At 47.3% G+C, this 14670-nt stretch overlaps 5 non-coding genes across 5 annotated transcripts; 3 read left to right on the top strand and 2 right to left on the bottom strand.

Moving 5' to 3' along the window:
- Positions 1 to 963: 963 nt before the first annotated feature.
- LOC138234137 (5S ribosomal RNA) lies at positions 964 to 1082 on the top strand. The gene has a single exon (XR_011187833.1). It is a non-coding gene; the product is annotated as a 5S ribosomal RNA (ribosomal RNA).
- A 625-nt stretch (positions 1083 to 1707) lies between these two features.
- Positions 1708 to 1877, bottom strand: LOC138234100 (U1 spliceosomal RNA). Its single transcript, XR_011187795.1, has one exon. It is a non-coding gene; the product is annotated as a U1 spliceosomal RNA (small nuclear RNA).
- Positions 1878 to 7140: 5263 nt separating this feature from the next.
- Positions 7141 to 7257, top strand: LOC138234154 (U5 spliceosomal RNA). Its single transcript, XR_011187850.1, has one exon. It is a non-coding gene; the product is annotated as a U5 spliceosomal RNA (small nuclear RNA).
- A 230-nt stretch (positions 7258 to 7487) lies between these two features.
- On the top strand, positions 7488 to 7629 carry LOC138234130 (U4 spliceosomal RNA). Its single transcript, XR_011187826.1, has one exon. It is a non-coding gene; the product is annotated as a U4 spliceosomal RNA (small nuclear RNA).
- Positions 7630 to 8386: 757 nt separating this feature from the next.
- LOC138234146 (U5 spliceosomal RNA) lies at positions 8387 to 8503 on the bottom strand. The gene has a single exon (XR_011187842.1). It is a non-coding gene; the product is annotated as a U5 spliceosomal RNA (small nuclear RNA).
- Positions 8504 to 14670: the final 6167 nt, after the last annotated feature.

Genomic DNA, 14670 nt, shown 5'->3' with positions numbered 1-14670 from the left:
CCGAGAGCCGAGCAATCCTTCACTTGTATCGTTTCTCCCCGGTGACTAGATCTGGCCCTGCGACTCTCGACTGGGCTCACCCCCGGGGCAGCCCAGCAGGTGTGAGCCTGGCCGGCACCCGGATGGGAGATTCCACCCCGGAAAAGCTCCGGTTGCTGCTGCTCCTGCAAGAGGTGTGACTGGGACCAGTAGGGAGCGCTCACCCTGCGGGCTGTGTGGCTCTCTTACGCCCCAGCCTCCTGATGGCGACACTCTGCTGCACAAACAGGCGCCGTCCTTCGGGGGAGGCGTCAAACCGAGGTCCCGACCCTCCTTGGCCATTAGGAAACCCCAGGGCGTCTCTCAAAAAGAGACGCCGGGGGTGTCCCTCTGGTGTTAGTGCTCCCCTTTACCCATCAGTCGGGGTCTCCTCCTAATCCCCGTCTTACCTGTAACAATCAATGACGAGGCCCCCCTGTCCGTGAGATTTAGTACTCGCGCAAGAGACCGGGGGCAGAGCGCGAACGCGGTCCCCCGCCCCCAACAAAGTTGGCGCTCCGGGTTCCCTCTCGGGGCCCTGCAACACAGCGGAAGGGCAGCGAGAAGGAGCCTCTTGCTCTGACGCCGCAAGGCCACAAGAGGGCGGAGGCGCCGCACGCCCGGCCGACGTGTTGGACCGGTGCGTTTTATGTGCTGAAATAAACACGCGAAAGCCCCGAAATGTTTCCAGAGTGCTGTGCACTGGAGGTTTTTGTCTGGTGAAGACTTGCCTGGTGCTCCTCCGTGCAGATTGTTTGTCCTCCTCCAGTGCGGGACGAGCCAACACAAGGGAGCGCATTCGCCAACATCCAGGCACGCAATGCGATTTGGAAAGCAGCTCCTTTCCAAAGAGTTGCACACGAACGATCCTTCAGTCCCGCTCGGGGGGGCACGGAACCCCCGCCACACACAGCTTCAAGTAGCGAGTCAGGCGCCAAGGCTTTCGCTTACGGCCACACCACCCTGAACACGCCCGATCTCGTCTGATCTCGGAAGCTAAGCAGCGTCGGGCCTGGTTAGTACTTGGATGGGAGACTGCCTGGGAATACCAGGTGCTGTAAGCTTTTGCTCTCCCGGCCAGCAGGGGTCGCCGTTGGTGCCGTAGGCTTTGGGAGGAAAACCTGCAGGATGGAAAGGTGATCTATAGCCTCATCTCTAGAGATGTTTTGTTGCTGTGGCATGCGTGTGACCCATATTCCAAAAAAAAAACCCGTCTGTAAAACGAATATCGAAGCTGCCTCTAAATCTGCAAATGAAGATGAGTCGATAAACCACTCGTTTTTCGTATAACTAGACATATATTCATTTGTTACCGATTTCATTCATTGAGCACGGATACAATAGAGGTACAGCCATTCACTGTTTGACATGTCTGCACTGGTACAGAACCGAGCAATCAGAAAACGGGTGAAACTGTCTTTAGACTCAGCATACAGTACCGAGGCCCCCCATGACCAAATAAAGGCTAACCTCGATAATCAGCCTAAAGAACGCAGACTACAGCAAAACGACTGACTTTGAAAAGGGAATGAACGTCCGGAAGGAGTAGTGGAACTAGCTTGAGATGCTTCTCCGGACCCCTAACTAAAAGCAGCAGCGGCGTCCACTCCTGTTGAACCGGGATCCTTCCGCAGCCACGCAGCTCGTGGTGTCCTAACCCTCCCGTATCTGATTTTGGACCAAGCACATCAGGGGAGAGCGCGAACGCAGTCCCCCACTACCAGAAATTATGCAGTCGAGATTCCCACATTTGGGGAATTCGCAGGGGTCAGCACAGCCGGAGTGCAATGGCCGAGCCTCGCCCTGGGTGAACCGATTTCGATTTTTAAGAACTTTATTTTCTTTTCACAAAAAAATACAGGACATCACAAATCAGAAAGCTTTACATTCATATACATACTTAAAACAGTATATATGATCACATCTCATTACATTTTGACATGGTAACAGTTACATAGCAACAATTTTCTTTTTTTCTGGTGCAAATCACATTCTTTACTTAAACTTGATAATGTTTTTCACAGTTTCTTGAGATATTGACCTATGCTCTCTATTTCCCACAGATTTTCTGCTTCCTCCCTCCCTTCTCTCCACAGATCTCTGAGGTAATAGTTCTCTCGGGTGATGAACAGGGCCAGGCTACCTGCTGCCTTGACTGGGATCTCGATGCCTTTGAACAGCCCCATGTTCCTCACTCTCCACAGGGCAACTTTCCCACTGTTCACCACGGCCCAGATCCTGTCAAACACGTCAGGAGGAAGTTTGACAGGAGAGATGCCGTATATGACGAAAGCAGCGGTCAGGGTAAATTGGGGCGAGAGAGCCAGCAACCAATCTTCAAACTGTGCCCAGAAGGCCTTAGCAAAAAAGCAGGACCACAGGAGATGGGATACAGTCTCCTCCTCGCCGCAGCCCACCCTAACGCAGCGAGGGCTGGGGGTGAGGCCCCTACGGTACAAGAAAGTTCGTACCGGTAAGCACTGGTGGACGACACTCCAGGCTAAATCTCTGTGAATGTTGCACAGAAACTTAGAGGATGTGTGTTTCCACACCTTCCTTGTTTGGGCTGATGTTAAAATGCCCACATGGGTCTGCCTATTGTTCTGGGGTGCAACGAAATCTTCCAGTTTTTGGACGCTGACATCTCGGAGGGGAATATGGCCAATTGGGTGAGATCTTAGAAAACTTTTAACTGTCCCATAAATTGCAGGGCATGTGTCAGAGAGTGGGACGTCCAGCTTGGGTCTGACACCCCACACTCTGAACACCTCCCTACCTACCCAGAGCCTGGAAAAATAAGTCCAGGTACGCGCTGCAGGTGCTGTTGCAAAGCCTCTCAGCACAGAGGCCAGGAAAATGCACAGCAGCTTCGTAGCAATATCTGGGACAGACTTCCCCCCTGAGGGTAGCGGCCTGTACATTATTTCCCTTCTGAGTCTTTCCTGCTTCCCACCCCATAGAAATTGAAACATCAATCTCCTCAGCACCGCCGCAACACGGTGTGGGATTGGGAAGGTAGAAGCCAGAAAATTCAAGACAGGCAAGAGCTCGGCTTTGATGACCAGCACCTTCCCTGTCATGGTGAGGTCTCGGTCCTTCCATTGCATCAGTTTTTTGTTTAAGATTGGCAATTTGTTCTGCCAATTTACTGTTCCCATCTCTTCTCCAAAATACACCCCCAGGACCTTAATTCTCTTCTCTTGCAGCCTGAGATCATGTCCTTCTTTTGGCTCCCTCCAGTTCTGATAAAAAATCTCACTCTTAGATTTGTTAATTTTTGCGGAGGAAGCCAAAGAGAAACGATCACAGCACTGCAGAGCTCTGCTAATTGAGGCATTGTCAGAGAGGAGCAGGGTGACGTCATCCATGTATAGAGATGTCTTTACCTCTCCTCCCCCACTTCCAGGCACTGGTATCCCATTAATGGCCTGATCCTGGCGCAAGGCACAGGCTAAGGGCTCCATAGCCAAAACGCATAACAAGGGGGATAATGGGCAGCCCTGCCTCACCCCTGAACAGACTTCAAAGGGGCGTGATCTATTGCCATTAACCATGACTCTGCTGTTGCTACCTGTGTACAGCAGGTTAATCCACTTTCTCATGATGGGGCCAAACTTCATGTGCTCAAGTCCCGATGTTAAGTACTGCCGGTTTAGGCGGTCAAAGGCCTTTTCTAGGTCTACACCTAAAATGCAAAGAGGGAGGGAGCGATCCTCAGAGTACAGACAGACATCCCTCAACAAGGCCAGGTTGTCGCTCATCAGGCGTCCTGCTATCCCACAAGTCTGTTCTTTCCCTACCAGTGAGGCCACTACATTTTGTAGGTGCAGGAAAAGGGCTTTGGACAGGATCTTAGTGTCCACGCCTAACAGGCTGAGGGGTCTCCAGTTCTTTATGTCATTTTTTGCTCCTTTCTTAAACAAGAGAGAGATAGTGCCTTCTCTTAAGGAGTCAGGCAGCAATTCTGTCTTATATCTTTCCTCGAATAGGACCAGTAGCGGATCCTGAAGCAGATCCCAAAAGGTGCAATAAAATTCTTTAGGGAGCCCGTCAGCACCTGGAGTTTTCCCCTTCTGTAAGCTCTCCATAGCCTGTCTCAGCTCTTCTACTGTCAAATCCCTCTCAAGTACTTCCCTATCTTTTCACTCAAAACGTTTTCTAGCTTTGAGGTAAAAAAATGAATTTCTTCATCCTTTACCTCTGTAGAGCTGTACAGTCTTGAGTAGAAGGCCTTGGTGCAGGAGAGGATAGCACTCGGCTCTGTTCTCTCTCGTCCCTCCTCATCAACTACACTTTCCATGACAGACTTGGAGCCTACCACTTTCCTGAAAAAGAAGCGAGTACACTTCTCATTTTCTTCCAAGAACTGCACTCTGCCTCTTAACAGCACTCCTCGACTACTTTCTTCGGCTATGCTCCGGATGTCCTTTTTTAAAAGGGTGATATCCTCGAGCACATCGAAGCCACTGTGCAGCATCGTGTAGAGACGCTGCAGCTGCCTCTGTTTCCTGGCTAGCACTCCTCTCCGTCTGGCAGCAGCCTTCCTTCCCTCAGCCATGAAAAAGGTCTTTGTCCTCATCTTCACCTCCTCCCACCACTCTCCTACTGACCCGTACAGACACTGCAAGGACAGCCACTGTGATAGTTTCTCCTTGTAGCGGGATACTACCCCCTCGTTCTCTAGCAGCTTTGTGTTGAGTTTCCAGAGGCCTGGGCCAAAGACAGTCCCGCCCTGGAGTTCCACTCTACACCCTAAAGCCTGATGATCTGAGAAGAAGACAGGCTGAAGAGTGACCCCAACAACTTTCACTCTCTCTGAGACAAAGCAATAGTCAATTCTGGAGCTGCTATTCCTCCCTGACCATGCATATCCTGCTGTTGTGGGATATATACATCTATATGTGTCTGAGAGTTTAAAGTCTTGAACTAAGTTTTGCAGGGCCAGTGAGCTGGAATCCAATTTTATCGGAGAGCTAGACTGCCTGTCTGTGTGCTCTAAGATACAATTAAAATCCCCTCCCACTATCACGTCTGTGCTACTTAACAATAGGGGAGAGAGTGCCTTGAGTAGCTCCACCCTTCCTCCCACGTCAGTAGGACAATACACATTGATTAGCCGCAGGTTAACGGTCCCCCATTCCACATCCACACACAGCAACCTGCCATCTATGACCCTCTGAATACTTTTCAATTTGAAAGCCCATCCTTTGAAAAGAATGGCCACGCCAGAGGCTCTGTTGTTATTGTCCCCTGACCAAACAGAAGGCCCTTTATCCCACCTATCTTCAAAGCTTTTATACCTCTCTTGATAGGCTAAAGCACACTCCTGCAACATCAACACATCTCCCTCTCTCTGCTGGAGGTAATCAAAGACACACTGACATTTAACTCCGTCATTGATACCTCTGGTGTTAAGAGAAATTATGTTTAGAGCCATATTACATAAGAAAGTGGAACCAGTCTTTACAAAACACATTTCTCTTCGGTCTCACCTGTTACCTTCTTCTTTTTCTTTTTCTTCTTACCAATTTCCTGCCAGCCATCCTCTGAATGAGCCTTCATCAGGGTGGCAGCAGTAAAAGCATTCACGGAGTCCATTTCAAGGAAGGGGGTAGAGGGAGGGGTGGAGGGGTTCCAGCTGTCCCCATCGCCATTCTCTCCTTCCTCCTCGCTCGGGGAGAAAACAGAGTCATTTTTCCTTTTCCTCAAGTCCAGCTCCTGGGAGCACTGAGGGGAAAGGGGTGCAGCCGATGCACCAGTCTCCTCTTCCCCCTCACCCACCAGCTGTTGCAGATCCTCCGTGATGGACTGGATGGAGGAGAGGAGGGCATCTGTAGCACTTGCAGAGTCTGAGAAAAGCAGCTCCGCTGAATCCTGGGTATCGTCGCTGGACCCGCTCCACCGGGGGGCCCCACACTGGCCCTCGTTCTGAGGAGCAGGAGTGGGGGAGGGGTCCTCGCTGTTCTCGGGGGTTTTCAAACCCTCGTGCTTGTCTGGTGCAGTCTGCGGTTGTGGGAGCGTAGTGGATTTCTCTTCCACCGGCCCCGGAGCCACAGCAGGACTGATCCTGGCTGGAGGCTGAGACTCTTTGTCCAACAAGGGTTCTTTGTTTGACTTGTTGTTTGCTTTGGCTTTTCGGGCCGGTTTGGCTGAAACAAGCACTGCCTCATCCTTTCTCATTTTGAGTTTATTGGCGTAGGCGTGAGGGCAGTTCTTAAAAACGTGTCCTTCCGAGCCACATAAATTGCACTTTGGCAGCATTGAACAGTCAGAGGCTAAATGTCCCTGTTTGCCACAGGTCTTGCAGCATTTCACAGTGCAGGAAGATGCCAGGTGTCCCACAGCACCACAGCGCCGACACACCTTTGGTTGTCCCACATAAAAAACATAGCCATTGCAGGCGCCCAGCCGGATTGTAGAGGGCAGGTGCCTTAAGCCTCCATTTACATTGTCCGGTAGTAAGCGAACCTCGAATTTCCTTGCTCCTGTTTTTATACCGTCAACATCTCTAACCTCAGTTCCATGGTGGACGGTGCAGTACTGGTTAAGCCAGGTGTGAATGTCCTCCGTCTTTGCCAGTTCCGAGAACATAACAACATGCACCGTTTTCCTCTCTCTCTGTGTCAGAGGCTGCAAGTTGATCTTCTCAAGTGCAGGAACTTTCCCTCTTTTTGCCTCAAACACATCCACGCATTGTTCAAACAGAGGATAGGTACCAAATACAACCTCAAATGCTTTCTGACCTGGGAGAGCAAAGATGAAATCCAAGTGCCGAGGTTCAAAGCCAAGTTCCTTCTGTAACACTTTTCTGCTGAACTGCATACGATCCATGAAGAGGTCATCCAAAAGCTCAAAACGTACAGCATTCTTGCGGGATCCAAAGGTTGCCATCTCAAACTGCAAAACAAACACTGCTTCCACAAAACAAGAAAACAATCCAACTACTCCAACTACAGGCTGATCAAGGTATCTCCCCTGCCAGGTAAGCCGAGAGCCGCAGGCGATGAGCCCGGAGCTGAACGGGCCCCACTGGCTCGTTTGTAAGGCCAGGTGCATTGCCAACCACGACCGGCAGGGCAGAGGCCTTGAAGGCAGCCTGGGCTCCTGCAGCTGTCCAGCCACGCACTCTGGTTTCTCTTCATCTCGTACAAATCTTTTGCCTTTTACTAAAGATTTCCATGAAGAGGAGCATGAATGAGTTCCATACAATTTTTGTGCTTTCCTGCCTTCGGGTGGGGCGCAGCTGGGCTGGTCAAAGAGAGAAAACAAAACCGCTCACAATCACTCTTATTACTGCGACTGTGGCCGTCTGCTCTGCGAGTCCTCGGTCTCCGCCTGTCTGATTGGTGCTCTTTTCTTTGGGGGGCGGGAAGTGTCCGGCCGCAAATATGAAGCGTTACAGCAACGACATGCCATGAGACGATTGATAACGATTTCCATAGGATCCACGCGGTTGCCTGGCAACCGTCAGCTTTGCGCAGTGGCAGTATCGTAGCCTGTGAGGTTTAGCCGATGCGCGATTATTGCTAGTTGAAAACTTTTCCCAATACCCCGCTTCCGCCGGTTTGCAATACAATCGGCGAAAGCAATTCTTGACAGTCTCGTCAGAGACTGAGCAAGGTGTTTAAAGACAGATTTTGTCATGGTAACATCATGGTAGAAAGAAACAAGCTTGTTACGTCTCAACAGAAACACTCTTTAGCTCTTTCAGCGTTATGCAGAGAACAGCGTCTGTCGAGATCACTTTTGAGTCAGCGCGAAACGCCGTGTGCTGTCAGTTTGATTTCATATTGCTCGTAGCGGCGCCCGGCTTTTGTCTGTCAAACGTTAGGTTGCCCTTCTTCATGCTGCATCGTCGGCATGAGTGGAGCTTTTTAAACGTCTGTACTTACTGCGCCTCATAAGAAATCGTTTGTCCCCGTTCAAAACAGATTGTGCGATGTCCTGCAGCGTTCGCAAAGCAAACCTTTGACAGTTTGAAAGAGGAATTTATTCTGCTTCCTGTGCGTGCAGTAGTTACAAAGTTGAACGTCTTTACACGATCTGCCGCAGATCTTACAAACGAGCCAGTGGGGCCCGTTCAGCTCGGGGCTCATCGCCTGCGGCTCACGGCTTGCGAGCGTGCCCAATCCGTGCGATAACTCGGAAAACACCCGGCCACACTGTGCCGGAAACGACGCACTCTGGGAAGCCGCTATGCAAAGCGAGGTCCCAAGATCCCCTGCGGCCGGACACTTCCCACCCCCCAAAGAAAAGAGCGCCAATCAGACGGCCGGAGACCGAGGACTCGCGGAGCAGACTGCCACAATCGCCATAACAAGACCGATTGCGAGCGTTTTTGTTTTCTCTCTTTGACCAGCCAGGCTGCGCCCCACCCGAAGGCAGGGAAGCACAAAAATTGCATGGAACTCATTCATGCTCCTCTCCACGGAAATCTTTAGTAAAAGGCAAAAGATTTGTACGAGATGAAGAGAAACCAGAATGCATGGCTGCACAGCTGCAGGAGCCCAGGCCGCCTTCAAGGCCTCTGCCCTGCCGGTCGTGGTTGGCAATACACCTGGCCTTACAAACGAGCCAGTGGGGCCCGTTCAGCTCCGGGCTCATCGCCTGCGGCTCACGGTTTGCGAGCGTGCCCAATCCGTGCGATAACTCGGAAAACACCCGGCCACACTGTGTCGGAAACAACGCACTGTAAGGCACCTTGAAGCGTGCACCCCCAACATTCTTCTTTGCACATCTGTGAAAGGTAAACTCTTGAGCAAACTCTGAACCAGCTCTAAGGAAACTAATCCGATTAGACGTTACTTTGACTCATCCTTTAAGGGACCCTTGATAATTGGAGAAATCAATGATTTCGAATGAATTCTGTATGCGTCAAAAGACAGCTATACACAGAAAACATGCAGGACACTGCTCATGATGTTTCCCGAGCCGAAACACAGTGCGTTTTTCCAAGCCATCTGACAAAGCCCGCCCACTGAAAACTGCAGCAGATCGTGTAAAGACGTTCAACTTTGTAACTACTGCACGCACAGGAAGCAGAATAAATTCCTCTTTTCAAACTGTCAAAGGTTTGCTTTGCGAACGCTGCAGGACATCGCAAAATCTCTTTTGAACGGGGACAAACGATTTCTTATGGGGCGCAGTAAGTACAGACGTTTAAAAAGCTCCACTCATGTCGACGATGCAGCATGAAGAAGCGCAACCTAACGTTTGACAGACAAAAGCCGGGCGCCGCTACGAGCAATATGAAATCAAACTGACAGCACACGGCGTTTCGCGCTGACTCAAAAGTGATCTCGACAGACGCTGTTCTCTGCATAACACTGAAAGAGCTAAAGAGCGTTTCTGTTGAGACGTAACCCAGTGGGCAAAAGACGTATAATATACGTCTATTAAACGCATACCTTAGACGTCTAAATGTGGTCTGCAATTCGTCTAGAATGAAATTCTAATATACGTCTATTGTTATACGTCAATTATACGTCTATGATTAGATGTTCATTATACGTAAATGGTTGGAGTTCTATTATACGGATAAATTTAGAGGACTATTATACATATATGGTTGGAGTTCCGGATAACTTTAGAGGACTAGTCTACGTATATGGTTGGAGGTCTATTATACGGATAACTTTAGAGGTCTATTATACGTATATGGGTAGAGGTCTATTATATGGATAACTTTAGAGGTCTATTATATGTATATGGTTAGAGGTCTATTATACGGATAACTTTAGAGGTCTATTATACGTATATGGGTAGAGGTCTATTATACATCAAAGTTAGGTTTTACAGGTGTAGAAACTAGTAAATCAACCCAATGATTTGGTTTAGAAATTTATTCTGAAAATACACCTTCACACCTGAAAAATATGTATTTCAAATTATACATTGTATACAATCAATCAACAATCAACATATGGGCAATAATCATAAAAAACACAACTAGTCTTAAACTTCAGCTACAAATTCTGGTAATATGGCAATATACAGTATAGTAACGGCAAACACAAACTAATTACATTAACACACTAACTCAAAACCACATTTTGATTCAAATATACATTTTAAAATGTACAACTTCTATATTTCCAAGAAAAAAAATATTACAATGGAAGTTAAGACGATTTTTGTCCACTATTTGCAAACCCTGTGTAATTGTCCTAACAGTTAGAACCAAAAACCTAGTATTTTCAGTGTCCAGATCTCCTGGCCCCCTGCCTTGCATATGCATTCTTCAAGTAACACATTGCGTGCTCCTTTATTTCTTTTTCTGCTGATTTAGGGCGGGACTTCAGCACCGCAGCTAGGAGAAAATTATATAATATTACTTCCCAAATTAATGATGATTAATATCTTCTTTAGTATAATCTAAAAAATGAACGGTTTACTAAGCTCAAAGCTGAAATAAATGTATAAAATTTGGCTTGCATCATAGAAGTTGAGCAATAAAGTCTGTCCTAATTAAAGAGTACCCAAAGTTTGAAAGTACAACATAGAATAAGAATAGAGAAACGGCAAAACGATTTAGTGTCATCTTCCCCATTCACACCATTCCCCATTTCGAATGAATTCTGTATGCGTTAAAAGACAGCTATACACAGAAAACATGCAGGACACTGCTCACTATGTTTGCCGAGCCGAAACACAGTGCGTTTTTCCAAGCCATTTGACAACGCCCGCCCACTGAAAACTGCAGCAGATCGTGTAAAGACGTTCAACTTTGTAACTACTGCACGCACAGGAAGCAGAATAAATTCCTCTTTTCAAACTGTCAAAGGTTTGCTTTGCGAACGCTGCAGGACATCGCACAACCTCTTTTGAATGGGGACAAACGATTTCTTATGGGGCGCAGTAAGTACAGACGTTTAAAAAGCTCCACTATTTTTATGTGCCATTTTTTGCTTATTCACTTACTATTTTAATCAAAATAATATTAAGAAAGATCTGTATGTATTCAGATAGTATTATTATTGTTCATACTTACTCGTCAAAAGAGGATTGCTGAGATATTTGCGGATATACTTCTACGTTTGAAAAACGTGTCCAAAATGGTGACCAACGAATACTAGCAATGCATTGTGGTATATAACCGGAAAATATGCTGGGTTCGATATTTTCTCAACGTATGCGTTTATTAATGTTGTCGATATTATGGTTGAAATTTAACATTGATAATACATCGCGGCTATGTGCCCCCTGCTATGAGCTGATGTGCAATTTTAACGCATGCAGTTAGTAAGGATCGGTCACTGTTGTATGGTATTATATACAGTATAATGACATTATGGAATAGGATGGGGACAGGCCTGGCATCACGGGGGGAGGGAGGAATGTCGCCCCTTCAGTTTTGGGCAAAAAGATGTACCTAACTTACCTAGGAGTATACGGCACTCTGCACAGTGTACGAAGTAATTTTCGCAGTAATTAATTTATTATATTTACTATATTTATTATACACGTGTAAATTAATTACTGCGAAAATAATTTACTTCGTACACTGTGCAGAGTGCCATATACTCCTAGTTGCGGCACACACGATACATACAGTAAAAAGCCTCAGGCACTGTGTTAGATGTGTTTTCGACGTTATATATGCGTTTATTAATGTCGTCGATTTTACGGTTGCAATTCGACTTTGATTATACGTCGAGGCGACGTATATATACGTATAGCCGTATTTTCGCCGTGAATATACGTATATTCGACGAATCAGTGCCCACTGGGTAAACTCTTCAGCAAACTCTGAACCAGCTCTAAGGAAACTAATCCGATTAGACGTTACTTTGACTCATCTTTTTACGCTAGGGTTAGGGTTAGCATTCCCACGCTACTTAGACACTTTGTTTACGCTCAGTGCTTGATTTTGGGAACTTCAGGACGAGTGGGAATTTTCTCCTATCTGTCAATTCTGTTTTGTTTTGGAGACTCTTGGCTGCCTATGTTGTACAGTGCAGCGTGAAGGAAACATTTTCCAAAACTGTGTCAGCTCAAAAGTTGTAAGAAAACCTCTCCAGCTGCTTTAACTCTCTTCATTTTTGTCATTTAATGTGACACTCGATGTATAACTGGAGCCTCACATATGCAAATGGTGAGGCTCCAGTTCGACACCCAGTTCAATACCACTTTACAGTAAATGACAAAAGCATGGCAGACTGTGCCGGACCGGCAGATTACTTCCGCTTATTTTTACCATATTAAACAATGGAAATCCAACCACTTGCATTTGTGACACTTGATTTTGGCTGCACCTAAGACACTCTTAAATCTTCAAACACATTTCTCTTCTCCCGCAACACTCTTGTCTGTCGGCGCTATGTGGCAGCGTTGCATGACAACCCATCTCACCACGGAAAGGAACCTAACAGCTTTGGTAAGAGAGGAGAAAAGGACCTGGCCCGTACGCGGCTCAAACCCACAACCTTGGCGTTACTAGCACCACCATCTAACCAACTGAGCTAACCGACCTCACAACAGTGGTCCTCTCTGTGCTGCAAAAAATCAAGCTCAGGGAATTTCTTTTGTCCTTTGAATAGAAAGCCGTGTAATTCAGTGTACGGGCTTTCTCGTGCAGTTTCATAGTTCTTGTAACCCAAATCCTACACTGGCCTGAAGTGCCCCCCCATTTCACAGCATTTTTCAGCTGATTTAAAATGTACCTAAAGGAGAAGCATTATTGAAGACCATCAATTACCAAGAGCTTTTGTCAAAGGTTTTGGTGGTCATTTTTAATGACCACAGAGCACTATGACCTCGGTTTTACATCTCATCCAAAAGACAGCGCCCTTTTTCCAACACAGCTTCTCCGTCACTATATTGGGACATTGGGACCCGTACAGACCTCAGAGTGAGCGCCCATTAACACCACTTCCAGCTGGAAGCTTTGTTTTTCCCTGTAGCTCACCCTCATCCTGGTACTGACCTGGCTCACACCTGCTTAGCTTCAGTGGGTTTTCAGTTGCGAGTTGCAAAAGTTGGGATACAAGTGTAGCGGCAATGCTTGTTAATAAGACAGAATTAAGCGTTGGTATGCTGTCCTAAATGAAGCCCCATCTCACCCCCCATCTCTGTGGTGCAGCCACAGAGAAAGTATTCATGCAGACTGATTTAAGTTGTTTTCTTTTGATAGGGAACAGCTCCCAGACAGGGATGCACTTAGCTAAGCCTGGCTATCATGATCAATGGTCATCCATTGGCGCCTATCTGTCTAGGGAGTGCTGAATGGACATCTGGACTGCATTCTTAAGTGTCAAGAGTAAGTGACTTATATCTCACCTTGACCAACCAATCAGGGACTGGCAGGGCGTGGTAATACCACGTGGGTCTCCAATGCCCGCCAAACTCTCAACCAATCAGCACACATCTGTGTCTTGGTCAAAAAGGGAGCGCAAGCTCAGATCGGGGCTCTCCTTGGCCATTTTCGCGCATCCTCAGAGACAATCACGTGACAACTGCTGTTGTCTGCATAGGGACTTGGACTTTGTTCTAAGCGCGAGGCCAAGCATCCCGTACGTACTCAGAATTCTACTAACGTGAATGCTCTGTTTGATCAACGGCAGCCTACAGTTGGACCCTCGTCGACAACCTGAATAGCTTATTCAGAAGCAGCGCTGGACCGGGAACGAACCAGTTTCTTCCCAGGCAAAAGAGTGACTTGTGAGGACTCGCGGTCACACTCTGTGCATAGAGACTTTCTACTAGCCAGCCGGACTGCTGGTAGATCCCCTCGGAGCAACGACTGCCCTGCGCGCCGCAGTCAGATTCCTCCGCCCGTCCTACTCCGAGCTGCACCTTGACTGGTTGGCTGGTAGCCAGAGGACGCCGACACAACGCCCATTGGACAACCGCTGGAACAGAGGCTGCAACAGAGCTTGTCAGCTGGTTTGGTGTTCGTGCCGGGAAATTCCAAATCCATACACAGTGGATAAGTTAACCCCATGTTCTACATTGCGTCTCGAGAATTCAATTGTACCTCAACACAAGTTGTTATCAATTTAATTCATGAGTAATGTATTTACTTCCGAGTTTAGAGTAACAATGGGTAATAACACTGATTAGCGATTTGGTAACCGAACGATATATATTGACATATATTCTCTGTTGTGTATCTCTTTGTGTTTGCATCTCTTCGAGATTATATATCTTGTATATTGATAACCCTCACAGTAAGGTCTGCCGCTCGTATCCAGGCAGACTAGTATATGTTTGGTGCACAATTTATATTAATAAATGTATCTCGTGTATTGAACCCGTGTGTGTGCGTTGTTAGTTGTTCTGGCGATTGATTTTCTAAAAGCCCCAACGAACAACCTCGTGATTACTGCTACAATTAATAAGTGTCTCAGTAAACCCATCAAACCACTACATTTAATGGCGTCCCTGGGTGGGCGAGTTTAGAATGAAATGAGACTCAATCGCACAGAATAACTGATGTTGCTGTGAGTTCAAGTTCAGCACAGCACCGTGGCTTTTATACGCGAATACCGGGTGTGCTGATAACTGCGTAAAGAAATCCCCCTGTTTTCTAGCGTTTAGTGTAACGTGTGCTGATTGGAAATCCATCTGCTCGGGTGTTTAGATTCCATACTGTATTTTGGTAAAAGGAAAAAAAGTAATACTCTTAAAGTTTCTCTGACGTAATGACAATGG

The sequence above is a fragment of the Lepisosteus oculatus genome, unplaced genomic scaffold (genome assembly GCF_040954835.1).
Source record: "Lepisosteus oculatus isolate fLepOcu1 unplaced genomic scaffold, fLepOcu1.hap2 HAP2_SCAFFOLD_74, whole genome shotgun sequence".
Taxonomy (NCBI): Eukaryota; Metazoa; Chordata; class Actinopteri; order Semionotiformes; family Lepisosteidae; genus Lepisosteus; species Lepisosteus oculatus.
Note: the sequence above shows the minus strand (reverse complement) of the source record. Positions and strands in the feature narration are given on the sequence as shown.